The sequence below is a fragment of the Leptonychotes weddellii genome, chromosome 3, assembly GCF_054177405.1.
Source record: "Leptonychotes weddellii isolate Sample4059 chromosome 3, ASM5417740v2, whole genome shotgun sequence".
Classification (NCBI taxonomy): domain Eukaryota; kingdom Metazoa; phylum Chordata; class Mammalia; order Carnivora; family Phocidae; genus Leptonychotes; species Leptonychotes weddellii.
This window is the reverse complement of record NC_138371.1, coordinates 83079015-83096802: the sequence shown is the minus strand read 5'-3', so window position 1 is coordinate 83096802 and position 17788 is coordinate 83079015. Positions and strand designations below refer to the sequence as shown.

General features: G+C 41.3%; 1 protein-coding gene across 2 annotated transcripts in view; it reads left to right on the top strand.

Moving 5' to 3' along the window:
* The first annotated feature begins 9130 nt into the window (after nt 1–9130).
* Nucleotides 9131–17788, top strand: part of SPOPL (speckle type BTB/POZ protein like) — a 63730-nt gene continuing 55072 nt past the window's right edge. The window contains exon 1 of one of the 2 annotated variants that reach the window (XM_081814536.1): nt 9131–9434. The gene's annotated coding sequence lies outside the window, so the exon portion shown is untranslated. The remainder of the gene's footprint in view (nt 9435–17788) is intronic. The other variant, XM_081814535.1, reaches the window with a different exon arrangement.

The window sequence follows — 17788 nt, the reverse complement described above, 5'->3', positions numbered from 1 at the left end:
AGGAAGAAAGCTAACCAACACAGTTAGAGATGAGAAACTGCTCTTAGACACCTGTTGACAATATAAGCTAAAAAAGACATGTTTGGAAAGCTAGAATCAGTATTTTTAAAATAATAATTTCTATATTTTAAATAGCTATGGTTTGCTTTCCAATGGTAATTTAATGATAACTAAGAGTATCATATTAGGAATTATAATAATATGAAGGGTTCTACTGATTATGGCCTAGCCATGATGCTCATAAAATTCTAACTCCTGCTGCTACTAAAGGTAGTCTACACAAGTAAAGGCCCAGAATATGAGTCATATTATGACTGAAATATATGTTCCTACTAATATTCAATGATCCCTAAAAGGACATCAAAAGATATCAACATATGACAGTCAGATATAAAGTATTATTGTGTTTTTTAATACCTAATATAAATAACAAAAGGAATTAAGTTTATGAAGAAAGCCCATCTTGGTTAGGTAGTCTAACCACAATACTAAGCAGGAAGATTAGTCCCTCCGACATAAATACTTAGACACATCACTGCTGTTACAATAACTACTGACTTTCACTGCAACGTTTATTGATTTCTTAAGACAAGTTGTTTCATGGCTGCATTTTTAAAAGTCCTTCCTCATAGTCTTCTTTAGAAAGCCAAACTCCTTTATTTATTTTTAAAACTTAAATTTTAAATAAGAGGCGACATTTTTCCAAGTAGGTTTGGTTCGGTCAGTGCTTTTGCTCCTCTCTTTCTCCCAGGGGACATTTGGCAATGTTTACAGAAGTTCTGGTTGTCAAAACTGAAGGGGAGGGTGCTACTGGCATCTAGCAGACAGATGCAAGGATTCCACTAAACCTTTTACAAAGTACAGAACAGCCCCCTACAACAAAGAATTATCTAGTCCCAAATGTCAACGGAACTGAGATTAAGAAGTCATACGTTAGATGTGATGCTACTAAACTTCACTATAAATTCCAATTGGGAAATACCTTTGCTGCAACTTTTAAAATTACATTTGTTTTAAGAAACAATAACTAGTCTTATTTACAGTTTTTAAATAACCTCTTTCATTTGCTTAGCATTTTATCATTTACAAAATTCTTTCATACATTTTAATCTCATTTGTTCATCCCTCTGATGAAGTCATCTTTTCCCTGTTTTACTACCAAGGGTCCTGTTATACAAGAAGAGGCTTGGGGGCGGGGGGAGGGGCACCTGGGTGGCTCAGTTGTTAAACATCTGCCTTCGGCTCAGGTCATGATCCCAGGGTCCTGGGATCGAGCCCTGCTTTGGGCTCCCTGTTCAGCGGGGAGCCTGCTTCTCCCTCTCCCACTCCCCCCTGCTTGTGTTCCTTCTCTCACTGTCTCTCCCTCTATCAAATAAATAAATAAAATCTTTAAAAAAAAAAAAGAGGCTTAGGGATTCAAGCAAGGTCACACAGATTTAAATTCTGGATGAAAAATCCAGTGCCCTTTTTTGTTACCCTACAGTTATGATACTCTTGTTAAGAACATTATATAAAAAGGAATTTAAAAATTAAAAAAAAAGCAAATAAATCATTGCGCATCCATGGTGATATGACTCCAAAAGACAGATGTCATATGTTCTAAGGATGGAAAGTGGCAGAGAACAGGGAATGGGTTGGGTATTTTGGGAGGTGGGAAGCAAGTATGGGAGATAAGAAGCAGAAATAACAAAGACATTAGTCAAGCCATGTGGTTAAGCACAGACAGATCCCTAAGTTTAAAATGACTACTTCTACGAAATTCATTCTTTCCCCTCTAAATAGGATAAGATTTTTATGAAAACATAAAATGGACAAAGGTGCTGAATCCAACCAGAAAAAGAGAAACCATATTCATTACTTCAAACAGAGAATTTGATACAAGGAATCTATTGTACAGGTGATGGAAAAACTGAGAAGAATCCAGGGATTAGCAACCACAGGAAGCCATAATACTTTTAAACAGGCAGGAGAGAGGAAACAGTATTGCCAGGGCTCAGGGCTGATTCTGTGGTAGGCTTGTCCAGCAGGAGACGGAACCTGGGAGGATAAACAGTTGTTGCTGGGAACAATGCCTAAGGCAGAAAAAGAAGGGAAGAAATACACTGGTTTCTCCCTTCCTCCCACCCTCCAGGCTCCTGACAGTGCTTCCTATTGGCCTAACCCAGCAGGAGGCTAGCTGAAACAGGGCATGGGAAACAGCTGGGAGCTGGCTGAGATTTGGAGCACAGAAGAGCCAAGGGATGAATCTAAAGGAGCCAAGTTCAGAGCCATCACATTGTCCTGTGGGCATTTTGCCAATGCAAGGACACCACAAATTAGTTTGAGGCATCAAATGAATATTCCAGTACTAAATCATGTTTTCCTTCAAGGCAAGAAAAACAGATCTTAAGTCTATCCTGGACCCAACAAATAAGTAAACTAAAAATCAAACTCAGAAAAGGAATTTCACAGATGAAGCACAAAAACATTTTTCATAAATATCTAGACCTAAGTAATGACAACTGAGAGAAATAAAAATATAGAAAGAAACAGCTCTAATAGATGTTCAGAAATGAAACTCGGATTTTGTCACACCTATTTTGCACACAGTAGGCTCCACATTCAAAATAGAAACAATTTCTGAGCTCTTGACAACATGAAAATAAAAACATTCATCACCATTCCTCTTAAATTTGTAGACTATAGAAGAACACAATTTTTAAAAGGCTAGCCTAATGTTCTTTCTGGTGAAAAAAATACTGAGAAATAGACTAAAGAGGCAATAATGTATTACTGTAGGCTCTCCCTTTTAACTGGCACACTGTGTGTACTGAATAAGCATAATTCAATTTTAAGAAGTATATTGAAATTGTAGAATCACTACTATAAAACCAGAAATTATGGAAAGTAAAAGCCAAACTTCTAAGTAATGGTTAATATTTAGAAGAGATATTATCTAGGGTAATTGCTGAGACATTTGATTTCTTGTATATACTCTCAATCTGCAATAGTGAATGATCATTAAAACCTCCAGAAAATGAGGAGCAGTGATGCTGTTGGTAACTGAGGCATAAAAGTCCCCCTTTAGGGAAGGAGATACCTAAAGCAGATAAATGTGAACAGGCACAGAAGCAAAAAAAAAAAAAAAATGTAAAGTATGATTTCTGGTAGCTATCCTGCCTCAGACACAAGTGGGCCTTCCTGGTCAGTCCCAGCAGACAAGGCAAGGTTGAAGCATCCAAAATGCAGCACTGGACCTGTCTCTTCGAGTGGAAGAGCCACCAGAGAGCTGGGTGCAGCTGCAGACTTATGAGAGTCCAGTGTGCAGAGAACATCATCATAGCTACAGGGTCAAGCAAACAAATGCCATAGTCCAAAGCTGCAGTCTCCTAGGGGGAGGAGGCTTTAATATCGTAATGGTGGGCCCCCAGTGGTAGGAGCACTGTGAAAGCAAATCCAGGGTCTTGTCATGCTGTGAAATCCCAGCAGGCCAGCTGGCATTTGGAATAAAGGGAGTGTCTGTGTGAGCAGTGTGAATAAAAGGTGAGTGACCTAGGCAGGGGATCTAATAGAGAAGCCCAGTTATTAAAAACTGGAAAAGAAAAAGATTTAAGTGATGATAGGAGGTAGATGGAGGGCTTAAACCTGAATCCAGTGTGGAAGTGCTTACATCCTTCTCTCCCAGAGCCATTTTTTAAATCCTTTTAAGGTTCAGGTTCTAAAGGCACAGCCCTTAGGGCCAGTATGCTTTTCCAGGTTTACCAAATTGAGAGCTGGAAAACAAAATGTCTTGGCTCTAAAATATACAGAAAACTGCAAAGTGAAATTAATATATATTTTAAGAGGAAAAGTATATGAATCTCTTTCATTTTGTATAACTGAACATTGCATTGTATTTTTGATGTGGGATATGACTGTATTTTTGTGTTTGACAGGATGTGGGATAAGGCCTCTAAAAGAATATCCAGGTATTATGCAGCCCTTTAGTTGGCCCTTCTTTAGCCTGGCATAGTTCAGGCAGGGAAGGTCAAGAGTGTGTTAGAACTTCGGCAAGGATTGGCAGGCAAGAAGAGGAAGGCAGAGAAACCCAAATCACCAAGGCCAGAAATGTGGGGGTGGGGAGAAGAGGGAGGCTTGGGGGAAGGGTGTCTGAGATAGATGCAGAGGTTGGGCTTGACCAGGAGCTGGGAGGTGCAGCGCAATGTCCCTAGAGATGGCACGGTCTGGTTTCTAATTTTGGAAATGGCCATACCAGGGTTTCCAAACTGGCAGGCAGGCTGGCAGCAAAGGGCTCTGAATAGTAGAGAGAACCATCTGGAGGCAGGTAGCCACTCAGTGTTATGGAGGGGTATGATGCAGAATTGGCAACAACTAGACAGCAGGGCTTAGTTTCTAAAGGGGGGAAGAGGCAGAAGGGAAGTAAGGACTGAGCCAGAGAACTCATCCTTCTAAAGGAGCAGATCAGTGAAAATCAGTAAGTCAAGGAACACTGGGGCGCAGAGGTTCCAAGGCTCCCAGGTTCACTTAGCGTGACTGGCTACTGGGCAATCCCAGGAACACTGCCAGAGCTCAACCAATGGGACCTCCAGGACTTCTAGATTGGGAGTCTGGAGCAGGGCCCAATTCTATAGGCCTCCCCCTTGAGAGGAGGGGTACCTTTGTCTAAGTGAAACAGGGGGTCATCTGAGATTACTCTGGAAGCAGGGCCCCTTAATGTGTCCAGAGAAAACGGCCATGGAGCTATTGTTTCTTGAATCAGCGTCAGAGGGGAGTGAAGTGAAGTGATCTCAATTTCCAGGGAGAAAACTAGAGTGACAGGGAGCCACCCAGCAGGCTTTGCCGGGGCAGATGTTTAAATAAACTCCTCTAGCCAGAAATGGCCCTGAAAAGCAGAAGGGTGTGTCTCTCTGGGAGGGCACCAAAGACCCTGACCCGGAGACATTGTGATGACTGAGCAGAGATAAAAGAGGAGGAGACTGAGCAGCTGTACCTCTACAACCATTTGAGGCTGCTGCAGAGGCGGGTGACCTCTGGCTGGAGAGCACAGTGGAGAGCTCTAGGCTTCCCCTGGGACTATCTCCAAGGTCCAGAATCAACCACAACTTCTCAGGTTACCTGAGAGCAGGGCAGGGCCAGGGCACCAGCAAAGGAGAAAGAGCTTTGCTAGCCAACCTGAAGAAGAAAGAGGTCATCAGGGACTACTAGATCATGGCAGCAGCAACCACTTGGATACTGGCACACTGAAAGATTTACAACAACTGTAAGTGACCTTGCTGAGAGTGAGTTCTCAGGGCATGCCTGGAGGAGGCTTTGAATAATCTTGTCAAAGGGATCATTTTTGTCGTTTTTGTCCTATTACATTGTAAACAGAGAATTTGTAGATAGGGTAACCAAGATTTTTTCCAAGACAATTTATTGCCTAGGTAGAGGTATTGCCCTTTCTCATTCATTGGGTATTAGTGATCCAGAATCTAGGGATAACTAATGTTTTAAGAGCCTCAAAAATGTTTAAAAACTGATTAAAATTAGTATTTAATTGAATGGCTATAAAATGTAACAGTAAGCCAACTAGTGAATTGCAACTCAACCCTTACTCTTCACATGGTGATAGAAGAAAAATAACAAAAATCATTTTTCTTATAGTAGACCCCACAGATTATCCAAAGGACCAAAGCATTAAATATACGCATGCATATTTAATTTGAAACAAGAGTATCCTGAAATATTTAACATAATGTGCCTGGGGACATGAAAATAAAGGTGCCAAAGAAGGACTTAAAGGACACAAAAACGATCCTGTTCTCAAGATTCTGGGTGGGCCCTATCTCAGTTTTCTGGGAATGACTTTGAATAAAAAGTACATCAAACTTGCTGGCTCTTTCTTGCTATATGCATCACTATACAAGGATTGTAGGTATTTAATTCTAGAATTCTAAAGTTTTTGGATCCTTAATGAGTATCATATAATGCAAAAGTACTACAGAAATTCACATGCAAGGTGAAAAGCTAGAGACAGAGAAAGAAATGGAGCTATGGGAAGAGAAAATGAAATTACGTGTAAATAACTCACAAGTTATTAAAGAACTTTAGTGTTTTCTTCCAAATAAAAGACCTAAAATTTATAACAGTGAAAAATAATTAGCAACCAAGTTGTTCTTTTCTTTCCACATAAATTCCAAAAACTAAATGTTATGTTAAATGTCTGGTCACAAGTGTTAGTTTATGGAAGTAAGGCCTGAGTTTGGTTCCCTTGAAGAAAATTTAAGACAAAAGGGGATAGAAAAATATGGGGAAGCCAGCTCACGAGGAGAGAAGGCCTTGGTGGACATTGGGAATGGTGGGGTATGAGCAAAATGTCCAGGGAAGCACAGAGTACCTTGCTTGGGATTCATGAAGTATATCATATTTACTAAAAAGCATAGTACCACTTTCTTGACTCTAAACAGAATAATGATTTGTGAATTATTTGCTACTGCATGTTTTAGTTGTTGTTGTTTTTTAAAGATTTTATTTACTTATTTGTCAGAGAGAGAGAGAGCACAAGCAGGTAGAGGGAGAAGCAGGCTCCTCACGAAGCAGAGAACCCGATGCGGGGCTTAATCCCAGGACCCTGGGATCATGACCTGATCCAAAGACACTTAACCAACTGAGCTGCTCAGGCGTCCCTGCTTTAGTTTTTTGATAGCTAGAACTGGAAAATGATAATACAAAACAGGTGGTGGAGTGGAAGGCAGTGGTGAGTCTATTGTGTGTACCCAGTCATGAAATGGGAGCATCTGTGATGTTAATTTAGAAAATTAGAAAAGAGAAATAAAATGCTGCAGTCACTAAAATATCACAGTGGGACGCTTGATTGGCTCTTCAGATGAGCCTCATAGAGTTAGATCAAGATTCAAAGTCTAGTCCTCATCTGTGCTCATGACACTCAGAGAATGGCTCTTCTGATCTTTACCGCCAACCTATTAATTACAATAAATAGAACTTCCAAGTCATCCATTGAGGAGTGTAAATGGTTTTCTACAGAAAACTGGCATTGGACAGAAAAATGAGTATCAAAAATTTCTTGGTGTCTAAGGAAGTTGGAACTTGAGCAATGCAAACCTGATAAATGACTGGTGGAAGCATACTGTGCACAATACCAGTGATAAAGCTGTTACTTATTTATATATTTATAAAAATCACTTATGGCAGTAATAAACTATAGCCTATAATAGTTTAGTTTTCCAATAGATATCCAGTAAGTTCGAAATCAAATCAACAAAGGTAGTTCTTTAGGGTATTGGTATAGCACGAAGCTTTAATCCAAGCTTATTGACCACTGAGTCATCTTCTACTTTGCCAAACCATCAGAGTCTTACTAGCATTAGTTATAAGCCATATTTACTCTTATTCTTTACTATTACTTTATCAGTGGATAAAGTCACCAAGGAAAAGAATGGTATGTCCTAACACTGCAGAGATCAAGCCTAGGGAAGGGACTCTATGAGAATACCCTGAGGAGCTATTTGACATTCTTGCGGTGGAACCACCCCCAACTAGAATCCAGTCAAGTGTCAAAGGTCACCCAAGTACCACTCATTCCTTAATTCCCAATTGAAAATTTACTTTGAGGATTCATTATAATGATTGCTTGAGCGTATTACCTGTATCTGTGCCTAACAATGACTAATCAGTGGAACAGAGGGTGTGATATAATTTAAGGGGCTGAAAGAGCTAAAAGGCCTGGGCAGAAATTATACACAATTTTCACTGTTTCTGTCACATATCAAAGTTAACACAGATCTACAATGAGTACAGCAAATAGTTTTAATTGTTCTTTAGGTTTGGAGAACACAAAATTTTGCATTAACATTTGCTCCCCCACCCCCACCCCCAGTCCCTAGCACATTAATGCTCACTTCCACTTTTGCTTTTAACCCTTGGTTAAGGCAGTTTTGAACTTTATGGTTATGCTGATCTTACCTTTTTTCCTGATACTCTTTGGCGCTGGTTGTATCCCTCGCATGTTTTGTGTGTTAAATACGTGAATAACACAAAGTAGTATTAATTTGAAGTGAGGGAGATCTGCTTTCCCGGTATTCAAACTCCATTCACCCTTGAATGAGTTACTTATTATTTCTGATCCTCAGTTGCTTTATCTGTAAGATGGTAATCATTTCTACCACGAAACTGTAAAGTTGCTGAGAGGATTTAAAAAGATCATGCAAGTCTGTGCTTACAGTGCTCAACACATAGTAAAATAATAAATGTTTTTCTTCCACCTCTCCTTTTCTTGGGGAGGCAGGTAAACAGTTGACTGATGCGCAGTTTAAAAAAAGTGAAAGGAACTGGGGGAGGGTCTTTAAATGATATTCGTGCCTGTACTGTCCCTCAAAACTCTTTAAATGAGTATATTCTTGCCAGCTAGAGCAAGTTTTTCTCACGAGTGCTGAGAAGTGTTCTGTTCGTTGTCACCTTTCTTTAAACTCCATGAGGAAGTCTCATGTCTTCAGACCTTGGCTTAGATATAGCATTATTTACCGACCTTTAGTCATGGGATGCCACCTGTTCTTCCGTGCTTTGCAAGCAACCTCAGCCGCCTTTAGGCAAACCCCTTCCTTCCTAGGCCTGAGACTTCCATTTGAGGCTCTTCTCCTCCAACCGAAAACCGTTCCACTGTGGCACTTCATTTGCCTACCCGGAGTTGTCTTTTATTTCTCACCTGGAGACTGTATATTTGTTTTTGTTTTAGCACTTCACAGAGTTATGAGCTCGGAACAGGGGCTCGGTAAAAGTTGCACCTTGGCTTTCTAGTCTGGTACAGCCCCAAGGAAATCATACCGAGAAACGGTTGCCGCCTTTCGCACCCTACGTCTATCGATTTAAGAGGCGTTATCAGCGGGCGTTTTAGGCAAGGAAAGTTTTATGCTGGGTCGAAGGGAGGTCCCTCAAGACGAGGGAACTCCTCGTCCTCTCCACAGTCGCGAGTGCTGCGGACGCGCCCGGCCGAGAGCCCATTGCCTGGCACAAGCGGCGGTGGCGGCTTCCAAAACCCGGCGGCGGATCCAGGGCGGCCCGGAAGTGCCCGGCGCGGGAGGGAGGGAGGAAGAACCTTGCGAGCCCACGCCGCCGCCGCGCGCACGCGCCTTCGCTGGCTGGGGCTGGGGCTGGAGTCGCAACTCGGAAGCCGGAGCCCGGACGGGCCCGGGGCCGGGAGGGGGCCGGGAGGGGGCCGGCGCGGGGGCGGGAGCAGCGGAGGCGGCCGCCCGTGGCGGCGGGTTTGTTTATCCCGGGGAAGAAGTTTAGGAGCGGGAGATAGGAAGGAGGGCGGGCCGGGGAGGAGGGATGCGGCTCGGTGGAGGCGGCCGCCACAGGGACTCGCCGCCATCACCTCCGCCGCCGCGGCCGCCGCAGCCGCCGCCTCAGCGGGAGAGGAGCCGCTGCCGGGACTGCCCGCCGCCGCCCCGCACGTCCGGGTAGGTGCCCCTCCCGCTCCGAGGTCCCTTCCGCACCTTGGTCGCTTGCTCCTCCAACCCCCAGCCCTTCCAACTCGCCTGCGCTGGAGCGGGGCGGCCTCGTCCTCACACGCTGCGCCCCCATTCCTCCTGGCTCGGGACCCCTGCTCCTGCGGCGTGTGTTCCCTTTCTCAGGGTTGCCTTCCGCCCCCGCCTCTCAGCACCCCCCCCCCCGCCCCCGGCCCGTCTTCCCCTCGTCAGTCTCGGCTTGTCCCTGGTGATGCCCCCCCTTATCGATTTCCCAGCCTCCGCCTACCAGGATCCCCCAGACTTTCCTCCACAAGCCTCGCCCCTTTTCCTTCTCCCGTCTCCCTCCTTTATACCTGTATATCTCCACGCCGCCCCTTTATACCTGGTCTGTTTTCTTTCCCTCCCGGAGTACTGCTCAAAGAGGGAAGCCCCTTCTTCTCCCTGCCCCGCAGCGTCCCCATCCATATCTCTCATCCCAACCATATGTATGTGTGAAGTTATGCCTATAAGCGCATTTTAAGGTGAATTCTCTGCTCTCCAGCCAGACCACTCAGTGTTCACTGCGGTGTTCATGCCCTCAACCTACCTCCCTACCTTCAAGCACGTATTGCCCTCTCACAAATTCTCTGTCACGTTCACCAGGTAACATCAAACTGGCTCTGCGGTGCAGGGTCCAGATGTTCACTTTCCCCTTTGATTTCCTTGTGCTATCCTTTCTTCTAACTCCTCTTCCTTTCGAGTCTATGTGTACTAAATAAAGGGGAGAGGATGGTCTAGTTTTCTTCCTCAGAGCAGGAGATCCAGTAGAAATAAGATTTACCTTTTGCTTATCCTAACTTCTGGCCTCTTGGTGAATTGTGTCATTCAGCCAGACTTTTGAGGCTTTTGATGCTTTGTCTATACTTGAATAATCTTGGGCCTAGATTGTTCCATTTTAATACTTGTCTTCCCAGTTTTTCCTTGCAGCTGAATCCACTGTTTCTTAGACAGGAAATTTAAGTAATAACAGGTTTATACCTTGGAAAATTACATCTCTGCTGCCGTAATGGGAAAGCTGGAATATTTGAAATTATCATCCTGTTATTCTTGGGAGAAATGGTGCCTAGTGGTTAAGAGCCCAGATGTAGCTGAACTGCCAGGATCTAAAGCCCTGCTTTGCCATCTACCCAGCTCTGGCCTTGGGCAAGTTATTTAATCTCTGCCTCAGTATTCTTACAACTCTAAAATGGGGATAGTTGTATTCTTGGTAAGATGGTGGTGATAATTGCATAACTTATTGCAGGTAAAATACATCAGTTCTTGGCACCTGGTAAGCGTTCAGTAAATGTTCTTTATCATCATCTTCTTAGCTTGAGTTCTTTTGACTATTGGTAGGTTGATTTTGAGGAAGGAAGGTGGCAATAGAAGGCTGCTTTTTGCTCTTTTTCATTTAACATCTTTTTTGATGTAGTTATTATTTCTATTTTGTTACTGTATAAATTAATTCCTTCTGGTGTGAAAAGTACAGAGTTTTAGCTCCCTCTTTAAGGGTAAGTTACTAGGCTACATGCAGGTCAGTCCCAGCTTCGGTGTTTTTAAAATGTTCTATTTGTTTTGAGAGTAAATGAAATTGAAATATGTAGCAAATTTATCATAGTGGAAAATGAGGGTTTTACTGATAAGAATTTTAGTATACTGCAAATTAAATACTGAAAACTGTTCACACCTATCAGTCCTTTATGTTGAATTGGTATTGAAGAGCTTGGCTTCATTCAGAAGACTAGTGGCTTTTCTCTCTTAACATGTTTATTAACACGGTCATGCCTTGATGTTTCCCAAATTTTACTCACTCTTTAAAACCCTGACAGGGCGCCTGGGTGGCTCAGTTGGTTAAGCGACTGCTTTCTGCTCAGGTCATGATCCTGGAGTCCCAGGATCGAGTCCCACATCGGGCTCCCTGCTCAGCGAGGGGTCTGCTTCTCCCTCTGACCCTCTTCCCTCTCGTGCTCTCTGTCTCTCATTCTCTCTCTCAAATAAATAAATAAAATCTTTAAAAAAAAAAATAAATACAACCTTGACAATTTTTGTCATATTTGCTTACCTCCTGTGCACTATTATTTTCTTGATACATTTTTTTATAACAACTCAGTTACAATCCGAATAGGTATAGTTTAGTATTGTTATAAAATAGTGACATATGTACTGTCAAAATAAAGATGTTTGCCCATGTATAGCTTTAAAGGAAAAACAAAAACAAAAAAATCATATTTTATGTCACCAGTGGAATGTACTCCAAACTTTGAATGACAGTGACTTTGCCCATGCTGTTCTCTGGCCTAAAATAACCTCTGCTCTTTTCCCCACATATCCAGATTCTACCTGTCTTTCACATAGTTTCTGCCAGCACTGTTTTTTTTGTCTCTTGGTTTTCCTGCTGTCTGTATTCTGCATTTTTGGCTTTGAATAACAGAAGCCCTGGTTCAAGAAAAATGACTCCCCTAGAATAAGACTTTGGAAGTTTATAGGAACTTGGAAGGGCTGGAATGAAATGGACACTTAGCATTTACTCTGTGCTAAGCACTCTTGCTTTGGTTTTGTACCTATTCGTTCTTTCTAGAAATATTTAATGAGCACTTACTTCATGCCAGGCATTGACGATACACAAGAGCAGCCCTTCTGAACCAAGAGTTCTAGTGACTATCAAGCCCTAATGCTCTAAGGCATCCAAGGTATGTAATGAATTAACTCCTCTCCTCCTAAAATGGTACTGGCTAGGTACCTTGGGAGAGAGAACTGAGGAAATAATCACCTAACTAAGTTTCTATAGGGCTTAATTCTCATAGAACCCTGGCTAAGTTCCATCAGAGAAGAATAGTATGGACTCTGCTTTTTTGTAATTTATTTTAATGTGGCACTGACAGACAATAAGCAAGTAGGCAGATAAAATTACTTTATAAGAGAGTACTGGTAATATTAAAGATAATGATAACCACTAACACTTATAAAACACTGTGCCAGGCACTGTTTCAAATAATTTAATATCTTGTTTAATCCTCATAACAATCCCTTGAAGAAGGCTTTATTGCATCTCTGTTTCACAGATAAGGAAACTAAGAAATTACTTAACTTCCACAAAACCACACAGCTTTGTAAGCAGTGGAACCAGATGATATTGTTGTAGTCTGTTACCTTTGGTTGCTTCTCAAATCTTCCAGTTCCTTGTTGGTTACTTTAGACAAAGTTCTTCACCTTTCTGGGGAAGGAAAAAATAATAATTTTGACAGTGAGGTTTCCCTGTCTTTTTAGGTTGTTGAGGGAAGTAAAGGAGATGTAACTTTTGTAAAGCATGGGGTACACAGACTTATCCCAAATCTTATACATGACTAGATATTGAAGACACATTTTTTGTGGTCCTGCTAACCATTATGTTTCCTGACATAGATTTATTCACTTACCAAAAGTTTATTGAACAACTGATATGTGGCAGGCACTGTGCTAGGCTCTGGTGTTGTATGTTATGTAAGGAATTACTTGTATTCATGGAGGCAAAAGCTATTGGAATAAAGAAACTAAACAGCTAATTACAAAAATAATAGTTACAATTATGATTACTGCCACAAAGGAAAGTTATTTTAAGCAGTGAAAGTCCACTAATGTAACAGGGAATGCTTCTCTGAAGAAATGACTTTTAGGCTAAATCTGAAGGATTAACTGAAGTTACCCAAGTGATGTTGGCAGTTTCAGCTTTCTAGAACTGAGAAGTCCTGTAGAGGCTGGACCTTAGCACATGAAGCTGGTTGATGCAAAATGAGACCAGGGCAGATCACAATGGTCAATCATTGCTAAGCATTTTGTACTTAAATCCTGGCAATGGGAAGCCACTGGATAATGTTAAAAAGCGGAATAAGTTACTTAAATTTTTACTTTAAAAATATCACTTGACTGCTCTGCAGAGGATACACTGGAGAAAGGCAAGTGTAAATGCAGGGAGACCAGTTAGGCAAGTGCTTCTCAAACTTATCCGTGGAGAAGGACCTGTTTTGGTTTGTTTCGTTTGGTTTGGTTTCTAATCTGTACTGGTACTTTAGTGACACAGAATAAAATGGATGTTGTGGCAGTTGTCAGATTGCTATAAAAATTTCTAAATACTGCTTTCAGTTTCTGTATTTACCTCGTCTCAGACCAGTAACAGTAGTGCATGGATGACTGTTGGTCTACAGACCACACCTTTGAGTAGAATTGAGTTCAGCTGTTATAGTAGTTTAGGCAAGAGATGATGGAATCTTGGTCCAGGATGGCAGCAATAGAAAGTAGCTGGATTGGGGGGAAGTTAAATTGATAGGATTTGGTGATGAGTTAGAGTAGGGGGTCTAGAGAGAGGAAAAGGCAGGTTCCCAGGATTGGTGGTTCTTGTGCCTAACATAGGGAATACTGGGAAGAGGAGCAGTTTTTTGTTTGTTAGTTTCTGGGAAGTGAAGAGAGTATTGATCATAATTCAGGTGGGAATCCTCAGTATATAGCTTACAGTTGAAATCTTAGTGTGGGAGGTGGCGGATGGGATTGCCCAGAGAGAGAGGGTAAAGGGATATAATAATTCCCTATGAATTTTCAACATTTAAACATTGGGAAAAAGAAATGTAGCAAAGGAGACTGAGAAGGTGTAGCCAGAGTTGGGAAGAAATTTTCCTTGACATCACTGAAGCCAAGGCAATAGACTATTTGAAAAAGGAGTGGGTAATCAACTATGTCAACTATGTTGAATGAAGCTGAGAACTCAATTAAGTTGGCAACTAAAAAGTACTCTTTGGCTTGAGCAACATGAAGGAAATTTTATTATATTATTCACTTACTTATGGGGGGAGGAGCAGAGAGAGACAGAGAGAGAGAATCTTTTTTTTTTTTTCTTTAATTTTTATGTATTTATTCATGAGAGACAGAGAGAGAGAGAGGCAGAGGGAGAAGCAGGCTCCCAAGGAGCAGGGAGCCCGATGCGGGACTCGATCCCAGGACCCTGAGATCATGACCTGAGCCGAAGGCAGATGCTTAACCATCTGAGCCACCCAGGCGCCCCAGAGAGAGAATCTTAAGCAGGTTCCATGCCTAGCATGGAGCCGGATGCCATCTCATGACCCTGAGATCATGACCTGAGCTGAAATCAACAGTCGGACACTTAACCTACTGAGCTACCCACAACATGAAAATTTTGTATTTCTCAGTAGTGTATCCATAAACTAGTTGATGAATTTTGTTTTAACCTGCCAAAGCAACAATCCTAAATTTAGGATAAAATTATCATATCTATAGCATGAGCCATCTTCCTTCCTCACTTTAAACCCATGTTTCTATTTATCACCATCTAGATGTTCTGTAAGCATCTCACATTCTTTTTACAACTGGTTCATCAGAACATATTCAAACGGAATGTTTAAGTACTATTTCTCAGATATTGAATACTAAACTTACAGAAATGTGATTAGACTTCAGAGACTAGGGGCATCAGACAATTAAATATTGTTATAGCGTGATTAGTGCTGTCATTGCAGCTTATTCAGGCTGCGTTGGAAGCACAGAGAAGAGGCATCAGGGAAAACTTCCTAAGGAAAATGACACTTGAGCAGTGTCTGAAAGACAAGTGGAGAGGTGGAGAGGGCAGTCCGGTGCAGTGGTGGAGGAGTTTAAAGAAATGATAAAGAAAGGATACTAAAGAAATGATACAAAATACAGGTATTTTGAAAGCAGGCAAAGGCAAGGAATTACGACACTAGCATGTGCATGGTAGGTTGGAGAAGTTGGTTGTGCCATTCAAGTTTTTCTCTTGAACTTGTGTACCTCTTTCTGTTTTGCCATTTTGATTAATACCACTGCCCAAGTAAAGGCACCATACTTGGAGACATCTGCTGAATATTTTCAAAAGTTAAAGATTATCTTTGTTGTAGCATTTATTGTTCAAGGTGATATTTTCTCTTTCATTGGTTAGCTTTATATTTTGTATATTACACCCATACTTATAGAATCATTAAGTAATTGATAGCATAACTTAAATATATAGGTTATGCTTTAGTGATTTTTTTTTAAAAGGTATTATTTATTTATTTGCCAGAGAGAGCGAGCGAGCACAAGCAGGGGGAGCGGCAGGCAGAGGGAGAAGCAGGCTTCCCGCTGAGCAAGGAGCCCAATGTGGGACTCAGTCCCAGAACCCTGGGATCATGACCTGAGCTGAAGGCAGACACTTAACCAACTGAGCCACCCAGGCGTCCTTGCTTTGGTGATTTTTTTTAAGGGAGAAATTTAATGCATTTAACTTTTTCTCAAACTTGGAGAGTTGAAAATGAAGGCCTTGGTAAGGATTGCTAAGAGTTTACTACTAAACCTCAGATATATGGCTAATGATGGTGCTTTTGGACTCTGTAGAATAAGAATAGGCCCCTGTTACCATAAACACTTATTTTGGTTGTCTAAGTGTCCCTAGATTTACCCTCTTGAACTATAGTAGAGCACAGTTCATCTGCAGGGATTACTCTGAAGAATATTCTAGTTGGCAAAACCTTATTGGCAAGATCAAAGGCTCATAGAAAATAGTGTGTTAAAAGGGAAAATGAAGTTAAATGGATTTTAAAATTTTAAAACAGTAAAAGTTCTAGAATTCATCTGCTTTAAAATAAAAGGGGAATGGGCTTTATCAAAATTTGCTTCTGAATTCAGTGAGTTACTGTAGAAATGTTGTTATTCTGATCTGCTAAGGTAGTCTTCCTTAAATTTTGTACTAGAAAATTGTAACTCTTAATTTTTCTTTAATATCTTTTGCTCTTGCCTTCTCCCTGGTTTTTAGTTCCTTAAATTGTGCTGAATTCTTGTGTAACAACTGTATATTTTTCATATGCTACTATGGTTCTTAGAGGCATACTTTTTCAGGCCTTTTATTTATATACATATGTAGAGCTCTGATGTTTTTCAGACTTGCCTACATGTTCTAAAGGAGGACAGGATAATTATTAGCATTATATTTTGAATTGTGCTCTATAACTACTGTATGTGAAACAAAACTACATAGGTAAAAGATAGCAGATTAAAAAAATTTATCTACAGATATAAAATTGTGTTACCTCAAACCATGATTGGGATAGGTGGTTTATACACCGAGAGCAAACGTATGACGGAAAATTCATCTGTGCAATATGAACATGCTTAGAAAATACTCCTTTGAAGTTGTTGTATTTGCTTTCATTCTTTATTGGATATGGGAATAAATAATTAGGAATGACAATTTAAAAAGAGGTGCTTTACTCTCCTATTAAGTAATGCAAGATATCAAAGGTTGTAGTATGACTGAAAAGTAGTATGATGCTTTTAAAATACTACTTGAGATCTGTTAGCAAAGAAGAGACCATTGTTTCCTGTCTAGATATGTTTTTTTTGAAGCAAATTTAACAGTTTTTTAGTTGTGTATAAATGCATTTGTACTTCTCCCACCACCCCTTTCCCCCAAGGTAATTTAAGTGAGTTTAAGGTAAAGAGTGCAGTTGATCCAAGGTGTTTTTTTTTTCAGTTGTACTTTGGATACAATTTTTGGTGTTTTAGTGGGAAATTCCCCTGAAAGGTAAATAGTTTTTATCCTGGAAGTCAAAATCAAACACACAAAAACCATTGAATATAAATTCATTCTGAAATTGTCAAGGCAGATGTCAACACAAGATGCTACCAGATACTTAAATTAATTGAATTTGATTTAATTAAAATCTTTGGTGGCAATTCTTAGGACCAGTTTAAACCTTTTTTAGTTATTCAGCATGGCAGTTGAGCTTCAAGTTTAGTATGTCCAGTTTTGTTAGAGCTCAAGTGGGCACACACTAAGCAGATTGGTCATTTCTGATTGCATTCAAAGTGTATTTATTTATATATATTTTTTTAAGAGAGAGAGCAGAGTGAGGGAGAGGGAAAGGAAGAGAGAGAGTCTTAAGCAGGCTCCATGCCCAGTGTGGAGCCTGTCACAGGGCTCGATCTCATGACCCTGAGATCATGACCTGAGCCAAAAGCCAAGTCAGACACTTAACCTACTGAGCCACCAGATGCCCCTAAAGTGTATTTTTTAAAACTTGAAAATACTTTTTTTTATGTGAGCATTTTATGAGTGGCATTTGAGAACTGGCTTGAAGCAAGTGGTTTTAGGGAGTATCCTGATTTATGCTTTATTCTTGATGATTTTTATTTTCTCAGGTGTCTTATTTTCACAGTTGTTTTGTCTGTCTGGGGGGGGGGGGGGGGGGGGGGGGGGGGGGGGGGGGGGGGGGGGGGGGGGGGGGGGGGGGTGGGGGGGGGGGGGGGGGGGGTGGGGCGGGGGGGGGGGGGGGGGGGGGGGGGGGGGGGGG